Genomic DNA, 19,954 nt, shown 5'->3' with positions numbered 1-19,954 from the left:
ATGACCTCATTAGGCTGGGGTCGACGCGCCTCCGGCTGTGGGTTTACCTGGGGAAGAGATTTGTTCTGCACAGGAGACGGCGGCCCGAGGCATTGGGGGCTTTGGCCCTGTTGGCTTCTCCCTCTGCGCTCTCTTCTGTCGATGTCATCTTTAACATACTTTTTCAAGTATCCCCGATTGATCAGCAGCTCGATTTCTTCTTTGAGGTGCCAGCACTCATCAGTGTCGTGCCCGTGGTCCCTGTGGAACCGACAATACATCGACTTATCTCTTTTGTTTCCTTTTGAGATCATCATGGCCGGCCACCTCACGAATTCTTCTCCCTTAATTGCGGCCAATATGTGTTTCCTGGAGGTGTTGAGGGGGGTGTAATTTTCTTCCCTCCTCTGGGGGGATCTCTCTCTCCTTGGGGCTTTATTGTCCCTACGCTGCTTAGTAGGTTTTTTTTTCTTCGGATGTTATCCTCTGGTTTGAATCTAAGGCGGTGAGCGTCTCCTCCGCGGATATGTACTCCTCGGCCCCCGCCATCAGATCTACCAGTGAGTGCAGATTTCGGCAAGCAACTGCTCGCCGGAAGTCGTTGGATTTGGCGCCTGCGAGGAGCACATTTGTGGCGGCTGAAGGATCCAAGTTTGGTACCTGGAGGGCCTCCCTGTTGAAACGGCTCACGAATGTTATTAGAGGTTCGTTATCCTCATTAGGGATGCCATGGTTTTCCTTGGTCTCCTGCTGCTCATGAAATGGTGGACCAGATTGTCCCCAAAGTCGTCGAAGTTGTTGATGGAGTTTGGCTTAATCCGCGAATACCAGTCTCACGCTGCACCCGTTAGGGTGGTGGGGAAGGCCCTGCAGAGAAAGCCATCGGAAGCACCGTGGAGGAGCATCATTGTTCGGAATGTCTCCAGATGGTCGACCGGGTCAGTGGTTCCATCATATTGCGGAACAGGTGGCATTTTTAACCCTTTGGGTGCCGACACGCTCATAACATTATCTGTGAACTGTGGTATGCTCGAGAATATCTTCGAAGTAGACATGCCTTGATCTTTCGCCAGTTATTCTATTCGGTGGTCTATTTCTTCGATCCTTCTCAGCATCGGATCAGCCACCTTATTCACTCGGTCTGCGAACCTATTTTTCTCCACTGAGGGGCGCGCTGCAGAGCCGGAGTGACTCTTCGAACTCCCTCGACGATGCCGGGATCTTTCCCACGGCGCACGATCTTCCTTAGCTCGGTGCCTCTGCATGGAGCGAGATCTTGACCTCCGGCGCTGGTGAGGCTCTGTATGGGCATGCCTGGTTCTCGAATGATGTACTCGCCTTGTGGAGTGGTGGGTTCGGTCCCTGCTGGGAGGTGCCGGTTCCGCCCTTGTGGGCAGTCGTCCTTTCCTGCGCAGGTCGCGGAGCCTCCGGAGGATGCTGGAGAGGCGCTTGGATCAGGTTTTGATATTGACTAACAAGAGTAGTCATTTGTTAAAAGAGAGTTTGGATTTGTTCAGGAGTAGGAGCAGGGTTCAGATGCTCCGAATGAGCCGGACTCTGTTCTGCTATAGCTGAAGGAGCCACTATCTGTGAGGCCATTCGTTCGCTTCGAATCCTGCGAGGCACTTCAGCTCGGGCTGTCAGGGCAGTTGGTATCCAGGCACTCCTCCGTCCTGCCATTTTCGTAAAGGGGGGATTTGAACAGCCTTTAGTTCAGGGTCCCACGGATGACGCCAATCTGTTATGCCTAAAATTGGTAACAGATACGGCAGTGACAAAAGAGCTGATCTGGTGGGCTCAAGGGGCTGGACTGAAGGAACTAAGCCCTGCACAAGACCGCACGAGGCCAAAAGACCAACCCGGAGTCGTTGCTCCGGACGGGCCCTTCGACACTCAAGTCAGTATGAGCAGAAGTGCAGAGCCAGAATCTTAAAAGTGGTAGTTCAGAAGTTATTACCCCCATTCTTTGAGCCTTAGGAGGCCTTTTATAGAGAGAGCTCTGGGGTGGTTGAATTACCTACCCCAGGACAGGTGTCGGCCCATTTGTGGGTTTAGGTTTATCTGCTCTTGGCAGATTACCAGACTATCCCTGGGCAAGTGCCGAATTCTTGGTGGGTCCTTTAAGAGCCACGTGTCGATAACTAATTGGTCGTTGCTTTTCATACCCCATCAAAGACTATCCATATAAAGGGACTTTCTAATTTTAGTGGCTATTTTGTTGAGGTTATGGGTTGTCCTAAATTGGAGGTGAAGACCTAGGACCCGAATCCAAACAAATATTGCTGTTAGGCTTATACGCTCAAGGAAAATCTACAGAGACCATCTTTGTAATATCAATAATCTGCCTCCATAGTTGAGGGTTGACTCCTAGTCTCCCACGCCCCCAAGTCTCTCCCTCTCCAACCATCTCTTACAACATGGCCTACTAACATTCATGAAATCTTTTTTTTCATGGTTGCCAACCATGCATTAATTGTTGCTGGTTTCCTACAATTCCCAAAAAGCTGTCGACAAACAATCAAAACGTATATAGTAAAGCAAAGTGTGCCATTATCAAAACAAGGAAACTACATTGATCAATTCGTTATTTTTAGTGTATTTGATCTACTTTAGTTCATGCAATAATAAATGCCTATCAAAAGACTAGGGGCGGCAACCATTATTGAAATGAACAAAGCTTGGCTCCAGACCGGTCTGGAGTAACTTCCTCCGACCCCTCCTCTAATAGCTAGGGGTGTGGGAATATCAATTCCATGCTCACTTTATATTTTCAGAAGGAATTGATATTTCCACACCCCTTGCTATTAGGCTATTATAGCAAAGGGTCTAGAGGAAGTTCCTCCAAACCAGTCTGGAGCCAAGTTTTTTTCCGAATGATATGGTTTCAACCGCTTTCTAAGGGCGGTGAATGAGAAAAAGCAACAAAATCCAGACAATCAGACCATGAGTCACAAAGCCCGTTTCAGATGAGTTGAATGCCAAATCATGAAGCGCGTGTCTCACCTTTTTGGCCGAAGAGAACAGCCATGTCAAATGAATTAATTGAATAAGACAAAATCTGCTAAAAATGGGCCTAGTTGTTGCTCTCTCGTGCAAAAGTGAGCTGTGAAATGGCTTTCTGCTAAACTGTGTAGCAAATTCCACATATATAGCAATACAACTGATTATGTGGACTCAACCCATTCATACTTGAGATTCCATTAGTTGAGACTATTTAATTGGCGAAATGATAAATGCGCCCCTTTTCATCACTCGGGACACCCAGCTGCATTGTGTGTGGCAATCAAGTCACTTCTTTCCTTCAGATGTGAAGTAAATAAGCCCCTTTGCAGTCATAGATACACTCTAGCTGGGTGTCCCAAGTAATGAAAAGGGGGCTCATTTATCATTTCCCTTTAATTGTTTGGAATGGATTTGGAAAATGTGGCGTTCGGCCAGAGAACTTTCTAGAGATGTGTTGCATGGTTGGCCGAGTTTGTGGATATGCATGTACGCATGCGAGTGCCACTGACACAACTAGAGCAACTTCATTTCCAACTTGGTCTACAAGATTTGAGAGCGGTTTGTCTAACACATCCTTTAGCAGTATATTTTGGCCACCTGAAGATGATGATAAGGAGGAGGAGATGATTTCTCATGGGTGCCTTCCTATTATCACTTCCAGTGCTAAAACCCCAAAATTATATACTATTAGAAGGGTTTGCACCCCTAGGGCAAAATCACTGTGTAGCGGAATTGGAAATCATATAGAACAAAAATTTTCCAACGATTTTTGCCCGTAAACCCAGGATCCTAGTGTCTTGATTATCTGATGGTGATTCAAATTAAAACATAGAATATAAAAATATCTTTTTGGTTGTCCGCAATAACAACATCTCTACTTGATCTACTCCTCAAACGGCCACGATCGTTCCCAATGCCGTGTACCTTCAAGTTGAACGAATGGATTCCTTCAAATTGCATGAAGGGAAATTGAATAACTTTTATTCAATTGTATGTATTGGTCATATCAGTATCATGGAGAGCTTTGAGGTTTTTCTTAAAAAAAAACAAGAACTAGAAGTTGAGAACTAGAAGGAGAAGAAGAGAGAAAATATGGACGTTTTCAAGAGAGAATTTTTTGTGAATTTCCTGTGTGTATGTCTATGAGAAAACATGATCGGAGGTGATTTATGTCAGTTTTGATCCATGGATTATCAAATTTTCTATTCTTACACATTTTCCTTTAAAATTTTCAAAATAGGTAAAAATCAGCATAGAGATCACCGGAAATCTTCCGGGCTAGTGAGGTGCCTAACACCTTCCTCATCGGTAACCAAGCAACGGACCCACCCTTTGGGTACATGGGCCATAGACACAGAGTCATTCATAGGGTATTAGGCCCTTATCCTTGGTGGCGAGTCTATTTGATTCCCCTTTGGACTTTGGTTCGTGTTCAAGGAATCTTTTTATGTTCTGTTCTAGTTGAAATGGAGTAACTAGACTCTCTGTATTATGAATGGGCCTGCAGCAAAAGTGACAACGGCTTTAGCATCCACCGCTAATGTGTGGAAGAGGGTAAGCTTTCTATGTGACATTTCGATACCTTTTGCATCTTTTAAAGGATGAATATAGGTGTTGGGTGGAGTATGAAGTTATATGAATTACTCCTTATGGTCGATTTCTTTTATTTTATAGATTTTCAGCATGCAAGGAAAGAAGCGAGTATTAGCATCCGCACCCTTTGATCAAAAGACAAGCCAAAACAACTAAAGTGCTAAAACCCATCCCAGCACATGGGGCCCACCGTCTGTGTCCTACAATAAGTCTCTAAACTAGTTAGTGGGATAGCATGAATATCTTTTCTCAATGAGTCAACTACTTCTTGTCCTTCCTCCACAACCCGACGGAATGAGTTTGTCGATCTGAACGGTATATATAGAGAGAGAGAGAGATACACCTTATATGCAATAGTGCAGAGTTATGATAAGATTGTTAAATATAAACCTCATGTGCGGGCAATGCAGAGTTGTGTTCTTGAGGATACACAATACAGTTGGTCCACAGTGGATGTAAAACAAACCAAGGTGAAAATTGTTGCAAACTTGCAGCTCCTTTTCTATAGGACTTGTGTACGTATGTACGAACTTGTGTACAAATTTCGTACAAGCTTGCGTACGAACTTCATATGTACGAACTTGTGTACAAAGCTCACACGTGCGAACTTGTGTACGAACTTCAAACGCACAAACACGTGTATGAACTTCGTACATAAAAACTTTTGTACTAAGTTCATAAGTGCGAAAAGACATCTCCCTAGGATGATCCTAACTCTTCGATCCATGGAGATTCATATATGGTGTCGTTGTATTATACCAGAGGGTTAGGACCATCTAGATGATTTTTGGGGAATTTTTGGGGCACAAACTATATACGTTGAAGCTCGACAAATGGTTTGGATACAAACAAAGTAATCCCAAGTGTTTATTTTTAAAATAGTACTTGTTTATGGTGCCCACCTTCTTCAATTAAAGATCTAAACTATTCATCATTGGCCCCTCTAGGGATTCGCGTTCAAAGATTGGTTGGACTCCTTTCCCGGATTAGGTAAGTTTCCTGGAATATTGGGTTTCCAAGTTTATCTCTGACGCCTATAGCTTGGGAGCTGCAACTTTAGGATTAGGGTTTCTAGGGCTTCCACAAGAGTTACAGTATTACCCTTTTACCCTTGGCATGTTTGGCCCTATGTCTGCCACGTGTTCACTTTTTATTGGGTGTCAATTTTTACCCCGATTAGGCTGTACAATCGATTTTGAAAAATATTGGTTTACGGGCTTGCAACATATAAAATCTCGTGACGATAAGTATGGGCGAGCATTCATTGTTCAAAGATTTAAATAAATCAATTGTTGGGCCCCACCACCCATGGTACGTGTTGGAGAGAGAGTACCAGTTGTACTAATATTGTACGGGGTGAGTTTATCTTAGAAAATGGGGAATTTATCACCGCCCTTTGTCTTATTCCTTTAATTCATTTTAGTTGGTTGTTCGCTTCTGCAAAAGTGGGCTGCGAAATGGCTTTCCGTTAAATTTCCTGGCAAATCCAATCCTATATATATATATATGAGAAAACTGTTGGTGCGCTTAAGCTCACCATTTTTTTGGTGCGCTTAAGTTGTTATAACGCCTCCCATTCGTTTAAATGTTTGGGTCCCGCTTAAGCGCACCAATGGAAGGCGTTATAACAACTTAAGCGCACCAAAAAAAATGGTGCGCTTAAGCTCACCAACAGTTTTCTCTCTATATATAGAGTAGAGAAATGATATATGCTCTTCCTTGTTTCAGTGGGGCTCACTATTTACCATATTTTGATGCAGTGGGGCTCACTATTTACCACTCATCTTTTTATGGGTGGGGCCTACTATTTTACACCCATGCATAGCAAGGCCCAAGAATGTTAGGGATTTAACTGGGATTTTATATGTTGTGTACATGTGAAGTCTAATATTTTACAAAAAAATACCATGGGACCGACTTTATAGGATGATCCAGACTGTTCATTTGTAGGGCCACAGCGTAAATAAGCTGCACCATGCAAATCATTTCCATAGGATGATCTTAACCCTCCGATCCGTAGAGGATTTTGTAACAGTTAATCCCATTGTAGATCTGAGGGTTAAGATCATCCTATGGAGATGATTTTCTCGGTGCAGCCTATTTACGTTGTGGCCCAACAAATGAACGGTTTGGATCATCCTGTGAAGTGGGCCCGCAATACTTTTTGAAAGTTACTGGACTTTTGGTGCACACACCATATAAAGGGGCAACTTCTACAAAAAAAATTCCAACTAAACCTATCATTAAGGAAATCCTGAATTTTAGGGGTTAGAGAGAGAGAGAGAGAGAGAGAGGCAACTACAGGGAAAACAGAAAAAATCCTGAATTTTAGGGGAGCAATTGCCCCCTGGCTCCGCTCATGTTTGCATCTCTCTTGTTTCAATAATGCCACTCCTCTTTGTTCCCCAATCTTATACTATCTTAATTAAATAGGGATTTGCACGGGTCCATGACAAAAGGCACTTGGTCTGTCGCATGTCAGACCAGCTGTGAAATGCCTTTTGCGATGGACGTTAGCAATTCCCTCTTAAATATTAGGATATCTTCACTCGCTTTTTTCAATGAGAAATTATGTGGTCCCCACGCATGAAGTTCCGCGTGAGTGGTTCCATAAAAGTACCACCTTGATGTTTGATCCAACATCAAAGCAGCCTCTTAAAATGTGAGCTGATGTTGGATCAAATCAAGGGCGGTACCGCCCGCACGGGACTTATTAGAGAAAGCGCCCGGAGATGTACGGGTAGTGGCATTCGTCCTTTATTTATACTTTTCTAATAAGCTATTGAAGGTTTTTCACGACGAATGCTAAACTGAAGGCACCCTTGCAAAAAATCAGCTACAAAGCATTTATTATTCATTTAATTTTATATTTTGTGGCATTATTAATGCACTTTGGTGAGATGGTCTAATAGGAGCTCCCTGTGGCTGGTCTTTGAAAGGGTGTTTCAATTTGTCATTCCATTGTATCTATACCCCAAAAATTATCACCATTCCATCTGAAACACATTCAATGTAGTGTGGGTTGCCATAATTAATGAAAGTAGGTGCATATATCAGCTCCCTACATATTGTAAGGAAAATGATATTTCCACCCCCTTTTCCAACATTTATTCATTTCCACCCTTCTCTTCTTTTTCTTTTGATGGGCCCTTCTCTTCTTTCCAACAAAGGATAGCATCTCCATCCTTGAGTTTAACTTTTCCTGAGACTACCATGTTATATAATCATACTCTATAATTTATTTATCTATCTATAATCTATCTATCTACCAATAATATATACTAAGTATGTTTCTTTCCCTTGTCATTCGCTATTTTATATTGGAAAACCTTTTCTTTGTATCTCATGTTTTGTTTCGAAAGAATGGGGGCCAACATTTCATACCCAAGCATTGCATGGGTGGGCCCACAATATCTATCCAACCCAATGCATATAGTGGGGCCCACCATTTTACACCTCATGCTATGATGAGTGGGCCCCAACACTTTACACCTTAAACCTATGCATTAGTGTGGGGTCCACCATTTTTTACCTCATGTTATCGATGGGATGAGGCCTCCATATTTTCTATGGGGTGTGGCCTACCATTTTACAAGTCCCTTTTCAATGAGGTGGGGCCCACTTTTTACATCATGATTTTTTGATTGTGTGGAGCCCACTATTTTACACCCATGCATAGCATGGGCCCTGAATACTATTATCATTCCTCATATTATCTCATATTATATAAACATAATATTATCATAAGCAAACAATGGAACATGGATGTATTTTATCTCTGTATACTGTATGCATACTTACATACTAATAAAAATAGGGAACTGTTATCCGCACTACTGTATTTTGATGATCATAGTCCTCACTTTATTAAAAAGTGCGGTATGGCCCGCACCATAGGATGGCCCAAACCATCCATTAGATGGGGCCACAGCCTAAATAGGTTATGCCCCAAAAATCATTTCCATAGGTTGATCCTAACCCTCCGATCTGTAGAGGGACTAAATGTTAGAGGGTTGATCCTAACCCTCTATAGATCGGAGGGTTAGGATCAACCTATGGAAATAATTTTTGGGGCACAACCTATTTAGGTTGTGGCCCATCTAGTGGATGGTTTGGATCATCCTATGGTGCGGGCCATACTGTACTTTTAATAAAGTGAGGAGTGTCATCATCAAAATACAGTAGTGCTGATAACATTTCCCTAAAAATAATGGAAAGATATATTCCTTTGGGGGAAATGATTTCAGCCCTCCAATGTTTTGATAAACATGCGCTCACTTGTTTGTCGTGTAGTATTTAAAGGGTTTTAAGAGCTTTTTGAGAAACGTAATATCCTCTGACATCCCTTTAAATGCTACACGACAAATAAGTGGAGCGCATGTTTATCAAAACACTTAGCGCATAAATCATTTCCGCCATGTTTGCTGACAAGGAAAATTTTTCTTCGGAATTTCAGCTTATCAGATGTGAGAGACTGCTAGAGAGGGTGAGAGAAGGAGAGACTAGATAAGGCATGAATAAGGAGGGGGTGAGAAAAGGCTGAAAAATCATGGAAAAGAAAAACTTTAATCAAAATACAATTTACTTTTTCCATGCTTTCAGCTTTCTTCATAGCTCTTGAAGAGGTTTCGATGAAGGAGAAACAAATCTAGCAGAAAACCCACGACTCGAATTCTCATTCTCTTCGTCCAAACCACCCTCATCAAAGTTCTGAGCATAGCTTAGAGGATCATACCTGAAACTACCTCGCTTTTGTTGCCTATAACTTCTCTTTTTCCATGGAAATCTAAGCCTCAAACGACCCCAACATGAAAACAACCCAACTTGTTCTTCTTTTTCTGCTTTGAAGGATGTGGGTTTTTTCTCCATTGTCTTTCCCTTCAAGAAACTGGAAAGGAATTTCACTTAGTGGGGTTTCTTCCCTTGTATTTAAATTTTGTGGAGGAAAGATAAAAGAGATTTTTTTATCAAAAAATAGGGTTGTTTTGGGGATAGGAAACGTGTTGTTCCGGTTTGTTTTTGGAAAATTCCAATTGACAGAAGAATCTTGATTGTATGCATGATAGGAGTTGGAGAGTGCTGAAAATGAAAGCAAGTGGAAAAAATGGAGTTTTCTGTTTGTAGTTTTAAGAATGAATTTGTCAGGGCTATCAATGGAGCCAAGATGGATCCAAAAGATCAGAATGCTAGTGGACATGATTTGGGTAGGGTGGGGTTAGGGAATTATCTTTGAAAGCTTACACACGAAAATGGAATAGTGACATGGAATATTATCTTCAAATATTTACTGAACTGACTTCTGGGTAGATCTTCCAATTGACCATGTTGAACTGTTGAAGTGTGAATAATATAACCGACACACTGGATAATATTTGGTGCATTGTGGTCCATTTGATAGCATCCCAGGATAAAGAAGATCATGATCGCCTACGTCTATAAACAACAATAAACACCATACATTCTGTCACGAGACCAATCACTCGTCCAACATGGAGACACTGGCTGTATCCTGGAGTGCCACACAATTTCTATGCATCTATTTTTTTCTTTAGTGAAAAATAGATGAATACCCTTGAACTTAATACTTGCATATTTTCCAGATAATAGTTCAATTCCAAACATAGTTCATGCAGTCCTCTTTTCTGGTGAAAGCTAAGCATGAGAAGAAATATACTTACATACCCAATAGTAAATCAATGTCAACAGAACAATTTTCCTACCAACGGGTACATTGAGAATTAGGACAAGTTTCAATCATATTTTGGGTAATCTTATCATCATGTTCAAATCAGGTTTAAAGCGGGTTTCGGAAAAATTAGGACAATTTGGAACAAAAGAGAGGCAGCCTTGCATGAGGTTGGAGGCGACTGTGGGAAAACCCGACCCAACCCGAGAAACTATCTGAGGTAGGGCCGGGTTTCAGAATCTTAGAAAATAGTTAATTTTAATTAATGAGAAATTATATAATGCCCGACCGTGAGATTATAAAGGGCGGGTAAAGACAAAACTTGCTTCCTTGGTTTTTGAACCAAGGAAAAGTCAACAAAAGGGCTTTCTCTTGGATTAAAATCCAAGGGAGAGATGGTTTTCTCTCTCTGCCCTTTATAATCTCACGGTCGGCCACCATATATGTCCTCTTAATTATTATTCCAAGTTATTGATATTGATAAAAAAAAATATGTTAAAAACCATTTTAAATATATTATAAAATGTTTTGGAAAATATCATGCATAGATCAAATCGTTTTAGCATAAAAAACCCAAAACATTCCTCTACCGGGAACTTAACTGGATATCACGATCATCCGATTGGTAGTGGAAAAGAATTAATCGGATCAACAACTAAGGTATTGATCATGCTACAAACATCCCAAATTAATGTTTCAGAGGTGTATTGTTTGGGACGATTGAAAGATGTGACACGGTTGTTGCTAATCGTGAGAAGGTGGATAGTAACCACCTGAACTATGGAGGGCATGAGAATAAGGTAGCCCATCATGCGTAGTTGCCAAAAAGTTTCCCTCCTAGAAGAACATGGGGTAATGAGGAGCGATTACCTGAATAAAACTATATAAGGAGGCGTATGTCTCCAACGAAGAGGTCTCATAACCAAATCCAAACATATTTATTTTACTTTTCTAGCACTTGTATCCATTACTTTAAGTAGTTGTAGCTTAGGGAAGCAATGAATTCATCTTCTCAGGTGAGTCTATCTCTTTAGTTCGTTTTATCACTCGCAATGGCGCCTGGTTTGTGCTTGTTTTGTCAGTCTAAGTTGGATGGTCCGTCGACCCTAGGTGTCTTCCACACCCTGCACGTGTGGGCACCTATTTGGCTCTTTCGTTCTTTTTCTTTAACATCGCGCTTCACGCTTAAAAAGTCCTTTCCATCTATGTAAAGGAAGAGGAACCCGAGGAATAAGTGTTGTTCCCTCTTCTTCCTGGTCGTCTGAAATCCAATCCCAGGGGACAGAAACATTTCGTTCTTTGACCCCCTTGAATTGAGTTTCCGACGAAAGGCTGGCATGCCACACAAACGCATATACACACATACACTCACTCACACATCACATCTTTGACTAAAAAGGCCGGGCACTTGCCTCTTTGGAGGTTGGCATCGCTTGCCCATCATCACACACACCCCACACACAGTGCGCTGACAGGCCATGCCGGTGGCATTTTAGACCAAACACCAAGAACCCGATCCTGAATTCTAGTCATTGATTTCCTATTTCCTAGTTTACCCAAAACTTTAAAAGCTAATGCCCCTCTACTAAGGGTGCAACTCGGGTAGGGCGGATCGGGTCTTCCAAAATCCTACGCCACTCGAGAATTATCTTTGGTTTGGTCGGTCTAATTTTTTACAGGAAAACCCGAGATTCAAAAACCTTACCCTACGCAAGATAGTTTCTCGGGTTGGATCAGGTTTTCATTTTTTAGCGTAAGATAGCGACTAATTTTAAAGAATGTAGGGAAAAAAATCTTTACACCAAAAATCTCTAAATTTATGTCATCAACTGTATAAATTTATGGAGGACACTATTTTCACATAACAGACATGATCACCTCAATGAAAACAATTGTATCAATTTATTGGAAAATAATTTCCTATGTTATTCAAGAGATATTTAAGAAAGTCGTTGTACACCCATATGAGTCGGATTGGGTTTGGGTTTCAGCTTTCGGTTTTTTTTTCTTTAAACCTGGCCCTACCCAAGATTGAGTCGGATTTTCCAATTTAAAACCCAACCCTACCAAGACCAATGATTTCTAAACCCGGCCCATGTTATTATTGGGTCGGGTAAAACCCGACCCAAGTTGAGCCCCACGCTCTACAAATGGAACGACCCTCGCCATCTTACACCACTAAACTCGCTAATTTTAGGCTTTTAACTCGCATTAGCTCACCTCAAACCCATCCTTCATCTGCACTATAAAACCATCACTACCCTTTGACCCCTTGTTATTCTTAAACCCCATGAGCTATGGCAAGGTGAGAAGACGGAGAAGAATGAGATTATTTCCCCACGTTCAAAGGATCAGGTATATCCTTCCCCTTCTTTTCAACTTATAGTTAGGTTTAAATTCTTGTAGTGCAAAGTAGGTTTAACAATGCCTAGGTGAGGGGAAACTATGAGGTTTAAGGTTTTGTTGCAAACAATAAAACTGGTAGTGTGCGAATCATGCTAGTTTAGGATGCTCGATTTGCTTTCATTTGTTTATGATTTAAATTTCTTTATACTTTCTTATCTTTCATTAAATTTTTTGGGGAAATCTGAGACCCATGATCCAAGTTCATTGATTCCATTCATAAATAATTAATTAAGTCCCTTTCTCTTTTCCCTTACGTAGCCTTAATTGATGAGAAATGAAGAAGATATGAAAATCAAGAATAAATTGTCAGAATGCCTGTGACCACAACTCTTAGGTGGCCATTCACAAGAGTCGCAACTTATGAAGCTTATGATCTTGTTCGTTGCTGTCTCGGGTTCGTAGATGAAAAATTAGTTAAAACAAATTCGAGTAATATTTAAACATAAATAAGGCTCAAGTACGGAGACATGTCTTTACCGGCCAGGGACGGTGCCTAACACCTTCCGTTCTCGTAACTAGGCAACAAACCCAATCAATGGAGACACATATCATAACTTTAGGATCACTCTTGGGTCGTAGGCCCTCTCGTACGTGGCGACTCTAGTCAATCTCCATAAAACCCAGGTTTTTGCCTTGATTTTTATGGAGGGAAAAGGTGGTTCATCCAGGTCGATGGAATAATTGCCTCTAAAAGAGAAAAATCACAAATTAAAACAAAAAATGCGCATAAACCACGATTCATGAGAGCATGCCCGGGCAGGAGCCCATAGTTGTAATTCCTGTTTCTAGATATTTGCAGGGTGTTGAATTCCTTCGCACTTTCTTCGTATATTCCCTCCAGTTGGACTATCTTTTTTTTTTGAAATGGAGTTGGACTATCATCCATTCGCAGTGTCAGCTTGTCTTGAGATTTGTCCTAAGGGATGTCACCGTCACTTCCAATGGGAGGAAGGCATTGTGGCCGACTGTTTAAGGCATATGGGGTAGTACCGATGCTAGTCTTGTAAGATGTCTTCTATGCCATAGCACTTCTGACAACTTATTATTCCATTTTCTCATCCACTCATCAATCATCTTTCGCAAGAAGTTTTTTAACGTCTTGTTAGTAGACTGGGCTTGCCCATAATAAAAAGTTGAGTTGACAATTCTGATACCTTATTCCTCAGCAATTGCCCTCACTTGCCCCCGTGAATACAATACCTATGTTTGTAGTTATGGTCTCTTGCAGTCCAAATTGGTGCACGATGTGCTCCTTGATGAAGTTGATGATGTCGGGATGTTCAACCTTTTTTTATATGAACAACTTCTACCCACTTTGTGAAACAATCAACTGCAACAATCACAAACCCACAGATCAACACTGTAAATTACTTTCCTCTATATCTGAGGTTGAGGATTCCTTGTTGGGTATCACTATTGATCCCATGGGTTACTTGATGACCCTTCACTACTCGTAAGTAATCCTGGACATCAAAGCCACAAGGTAGACCTACAGACCAAAACAATCCCTCAAGTCAAAGGATATATAAAGGGTCCTGATGATAGAATAACCTTATCCATATCTTTGTCCAGAGGCAATTGTGTAAAATGATCCCGTTTAGTGCGTGAACCATTCAGCGCACCCATTCCTACCTACTTAGAGTCCACTACCCCAATGGCTGAGATAAGCCACCCCAATGCGTGTGTGGAGGCGGGTCTGATGCTCGTTGTGTGCAAATACAGGATGCCCAATCTCAACCACAACCAGGAACTTCTAGGTCTGCAAAGACCGGAAGGTCATATCTCCTTGCCCCTTAGGATCTGTGAATTCATGGGCATGTGTGTAAAGCACTTCACACGCTCATGTATAATACCCAATAAATGTCATGAAATGAGATATTTTCATTAATAATAATTGATTCAATACAACTGGGTTTTAGGGCATACACTCTAACACCTTGTTGACGACATCTATGCTTTAGCTAGTTCGTGTGCTATGGAAACACTTGTATTATACTATTAAGGGTGGCATAGGGCCCCCCTTACGTGATGGGCCCCCTAAACGTAGTTAGGCCTACACATCCTTATTAGTCAGTTATTGCCCTTAGTCTTGAGTGAAGTTTGCTTATTTTGCCCAATCATGTATAGGCCAAGAAAAACAAGTTCTAGAGGCATCTTCCATTCGTATCGGTCTGGGTTTTTCCACACCATATTTAGATCTGCACCTTTGATTCAGAATTCCGAGCAAATCCTTGACTCCTCGAATACGATGGGACTTCTCACCTGGTGAATCTTTCACTTTACCTCCTCTCATTAACAAGGCAATCATTGAGGTGGGGCAATCTTTGTTCGTCCAAGGGATGAGATAAAACCGTGGCGTAATCGGTATTATCTCACAGGTATCCTCTGCTGCAACTTCATCATCTGCGGCCTCATCTTCTGCATATATTTCCTCGCTTTCAATTTGCTCCTCATCGACAACATCTATGCCCCTTTGTGATAGTGGTGGATGTTGTGTTTCTATGCAAGTAGAGGGGAGGTTCTCCTGTGACTCTTATTCCTCTTCCTCTAGGAAATACTTAAGGATTTCTTCTCCTAGCGTATCCAATGAATCTTTCTCTTTAGGGACGACCAGAATTTATGCTCGGCTCAGGCAAAGTTCCTCAACACGGTGGTTCATCATATCCAGCTTTCGAATGATCTCCTCTTGTTATCGTTGGTACTGAACTATCCCCTCTAACAATTGAGTTAGATCTGGAACCTTAGAGGTTCTAAGGGTGGTTCAATACTTTGTTCCTCTTTCGGAGCTTTTTGTGGAGGTACATGGAAGTATGTCTGGCGCCTGGGGCCAAGATCCGCAAAGGAGTAGCATCCTTTTGCAGAGATGGCCCGAGCTTTGGTTTATCAGGTGTTCTCCTCATGTAGTCGTCTAGCCTTGAGCTTTAGGGGCCTTTTAAAAGTTTTCAGCTCTAATCTTTTTGAGAACATATCACGGATTTCTCCCAACGTCTGAAAGGCAGTTCTCCAAAGAAGTGTTGATCCTCTTCTAGCGATAAACAAAGGCGCCCAGTGCACGAGGCTCCCGCCATTGCGGGTTGATCCTCTTCTAGCGATACCCACCAATATTGGGCTTGCCCTCTTATAATTTTTTACACACTTGATCATACTTGATCATCTTCTTATGATTCAGATCTTTGTCTACAGAATAGGACTCGTATGGTGTTCATTCAATCACCTCACTCTTCTTGTTCATTGCTATAGAAGTAGGGCATCCTTTTGTAGTACATAGGTTTGGAGAATCGATACCTTCTAGCTCTACTTGTCATATTGCTTCGTCTAGAATGACATGAGAGATGGAATCTCCTGGAACTAGGTTTTGATATTAAAATAATGCAGGATAAGAGTCGTCGAAGCTTTGTTATCAACTTGATATTTTGCACTGTAGAATGTGGTGAATGAGAGGTGAGATCAAAGGTGGTGGGTTAATTATAGTAAGGTAAAAGGGTAATATGGGCATGAAAGATGGGAATATGGTTTGGTTTAGTTTTGGGTTTAAGGGGCTCGTTTATGGGATAAAGTGGCGGCTAGAATATTGGAAATGTGCATGGGTTCTGCGTTTTGCTGTCCTGTTCTGCTTTTTTCCCTACATAGTCATTAAATATTCCTTTGACTCTCCCGAGTACTAAGCCGCGTCAACCGAGTACTCAACCGCGTCAACCGAGTACTCGATCATGTCGTGTTGAATCGACTAGGATTTCTTCGACTGCATTTTGACCCGCATCCTCATTTTGTAACATTGGCGGTGTAATATGGTGTTGATGTGGAAAAGGGATGTGGAAATTGTGGCAAAGGGAAGGGAAAGGGGAGTGGAAATTGTGCAAAAAGGGTAGCTATGATGTAAAAGGATGGGCAATCAAAGGGAGGGAAGGGGTGGCTAAAAGATTGGTGTTAAAGGACTTTTGTTAAAGAGGAAAGTGGTGATTGTGGTGCCTAAATTTGAAGGAAAAGTGGGGCCTTGTGACTAAGTTATAGGAATTACAATATGAAGAGAGGGGCGCTTAAAATAGAGGGTTTTACGCCTAAATAATAGGAAAAGGAGAGGGATAAAGATTGGCTAAATAATGGGTGGTTTTGTGTGGCTATTATGTAGGGAAAGGCAAAACAAATTTTGTGATGGGTTTCGGGTGGTAGTTTTCGGGTGAATTTTAGGTGGCTTCGGGAAAGCTAGGACCAGTTAGTTTTAGGAACAAGGGGCTGCGGTGAAACCAGAAAACTAGTCTGCGGGAGGTAGAAGATAAAGTTCAGGAAAAGATTTGGCATGAAAGTGGGCTGCAATATGCGGCTGCTTTGGGTGGTGGAAATTCCACACCGTCTGAATTTTATAGACAAAAATTGTTGTTTCCTTTCATGGAACAAGCAAGAAGAAGCACGAACAATGATGTCTGATCCTGTATCCACGATCAGAACTGACAGTCTATAGCAACTAACTACTGAGCGTGGCGATTGCTTTCTTGATGATGTCATGCAAAATGAAGCAGGAAAAGGACTGCTTGTAGAGGGTGGAAAGGGTGGTAAACCTTCACTAGACAAGAGATGAGGAGATGGGAAAGAATGAAACTAACTGCAAACTGGTTTTGGTAGCAGCCATGACCCTAAGGATCCAAACCTAGACAAATGTTACGGTCTGGTTTATCAGCGCCTACTTGGACATGTTGGACCGGCTAGAAGGTCTAGAGGATCTGCTTAATATGCACCTTCCTAGTTTGTTTTTATTTCATTTAATGTGTAGTTCCTTAGTTTGGTTGGTTTCTTTTTAGAGTTTATTGCTTCTGGGACTTCTATATTAGTTGTTTCCTTTTTTGTAACTCTCTCTATTTAGGAGAGATTGTTTCCTTTTGTAAATCTCTCTATTTAGGAAACATAGGTTTGTCGAATAAGGCATGACAGATTTTCTTCAAGCTTTGGCTAAGTAGACTGGGATCCTTCGAAGAAACCCTTAGAATCGTACTAGGTTTCAAGTTTCCACTTTGCTCTAAGAAAAGAGATATAATTTAGTCATCTCGACTCAAAACACAAAATTTTATTCCATAAATCAATCTTGGATTTCTCATTACAAAAGCATATATTTAGAGAGTTTTGGTGTGTCTGATTTCTGCCCAAACTCAACCACCTATTTCGACTAAAACGAGTAACAAAAGTCCACTAACTTATAAAATCCTCGAAAGTATCATCCCAAAAACTTCTTTAACGTGCACGTCAACTTCTAAAACCAAGGACGAACTCATTGACTCTTAAAATTTCTCCAACTTCCACACATTCAATACTTGGAGAAAATTTCTCTAGCTCCTTAAAATTCTCTCCCTCTTGGACAACCAACTCAAAATAAAAAGAAATTCTAATTAAAAGCAAACTAAAACTAGGACTCTTGTGAAACTTTGTAATAAACGAGGGCCATTGATTGTAATCACTTCCTTCTCCTGGTAATCTGGGATTCCTAGGCCATCAGATAGTACTCTTCTACTATGGTCTTTCCTTGATCGTCGATTCAGCTCATCCGATGGTTGATCCGAGGGCCTGTAAATATCCGGTCACCAATTTGAATGATCTGGCTGTGGATCGGTTAAAATGCACCTGTATGTGGGGATCAATACCGGCAATGTGGCCATGTATTTCTTCCCTGCTTTGAACACCTCCTGATGCTTTCGTCCCAATGAACCCTTCTGATAACCAAAGCTTTTAGAGTCTTAAAAACTTGCTAACCTTCCCAGCTAGGTTAGGGAAGAACCACCATATGAAATCCAGCAACGCCATGAACCTCTGTAACTCCGTGTTGGTAGGAGGGCGAGCCTCGATGATAGCGCGATCTTTACTTCAGTCATTTTCTGTGTCCCTCTAGTGGATAGGAAACCCAGGAAATTCACAGCTACCACATTAATGACACACTTCAGAGGAATTATCTCCACTTTCTGCTCCTTCATGTGCACAGATGCTTGTCTCAGCTCTTTGACATGATTGGTCGTGTGTTCTGATTTTAGAACATTTTCATTGATGTTTATTTTCACGAATCTTCTAATCATGTAGTGGAATATCACATTCATTGCCTGTTGTTAAGTTCTTTCATTGTTCTTTAGGCCAAATGGCGTGACCTTCTAGCAAAATGTCCCTATCTCACGAGGACATCTGAAAGCTATCTTATGGATGCCTTCTCCAAATATGAATATTTGGTTTTAGCTGGATCACTGTCCATGAAGGAGAATATTCTATGCTTAGCCGCGTTGTCAACTGGTAAATAGACCATGGACATGGCGTACCGGTCTTTCGGGGTAGACAAGTTGAAGGTTCTAAAGTCTGTAGACCCTCATCTTCTCATTTTTCTTGATCACCAGGACCACGTTTCGTAGCCAGTCGGTGCATCTGATTGGCTGAATGAATTCAACAGCTAGCAACCACCTGATCTCCTCTTTGATCTTCAGCATGACCCCATAGACATCCTTCTCAGCGTTTGGAGGGGTTAAGTGGAAAGGGTTTTGCAGGATCTTTGTGAATTTAAAGAGTCTGGTGTTAGTGGTGTGTACCTTTATTTGGAGAGCTCTAAAATTCTGAAATCACCGATCTGGGAAAAATAACCTAACTTTAGAAGGTTTTTTCTGCGATTCACAACCCCTGTTGAATTAAATCTCGCTCTCGAAGCCCTCGAGTTGTTCTTCTCTTTCTTACTCACTTCTCTATCTACTTTGAATTTCTAGGTTGTTTATATTGACAAAGTTATGTGATTTGTCGGTTTTTTTTTGGCTGAGATTTGGGCGGTTTTATTGGTAAAATTAACAAACTCTTTTGGTTGTTTATCTTGACCAAAATCATATTTCTCGGTTTTATATCTTGTCACAAAGTCTGAGATTTCTGGTTTGATTTTTGTGTGAGAGTTCGGGGTTTTGTATCTTAAAAAATATCAAATATTTTGTTAGACGTATATACCCTTCATTAAGGGTATTTCAGTCATTCATTTTATTAAATATAATAAAAACACTTTTTCGTGGGAGGGGAGAGTAACTCTCTCATTCTTACGACTCTCTCTTTCTCTTTTTCTCGTGTATCTCTTTCTCCCTACTTGTGTATCTCTCTCTCTCTCTCACACACACACACACTCTTACACCATGTAATTTAACATGGTATCAGAGCTTCAAGGTAAGATCTAAACCCTGATCCTAAAAAAGAAAAAAAAAATCCCTAACACTCCACCCTTATCCCCTCTCCTCAATTCCCAAAACCCTAACATCAAAAACCCAAACCAAACCATAGCCACCACCA

This window comes from Tasmannia lanceolata, unplaced genomic scaffold (assembly GCF_043159265.1).
Source record: "Tasmannia lanceolata isolate RefF3 unplaced genomic scaffold, GAP_Taslan_0.1 ptg000025l, whole genome shotgun sequence".
Classification (NCBI taxonomy): domain Eukaryota; kingdom Viridiplantae; phylum Streptophyta; class Magnoliopsida; order Canellales; family Winteraceae; genus Tasmannia; species Tasmannia lanceolata.
Note: the sequence above shows the minus strand (reverse complement) of the source record.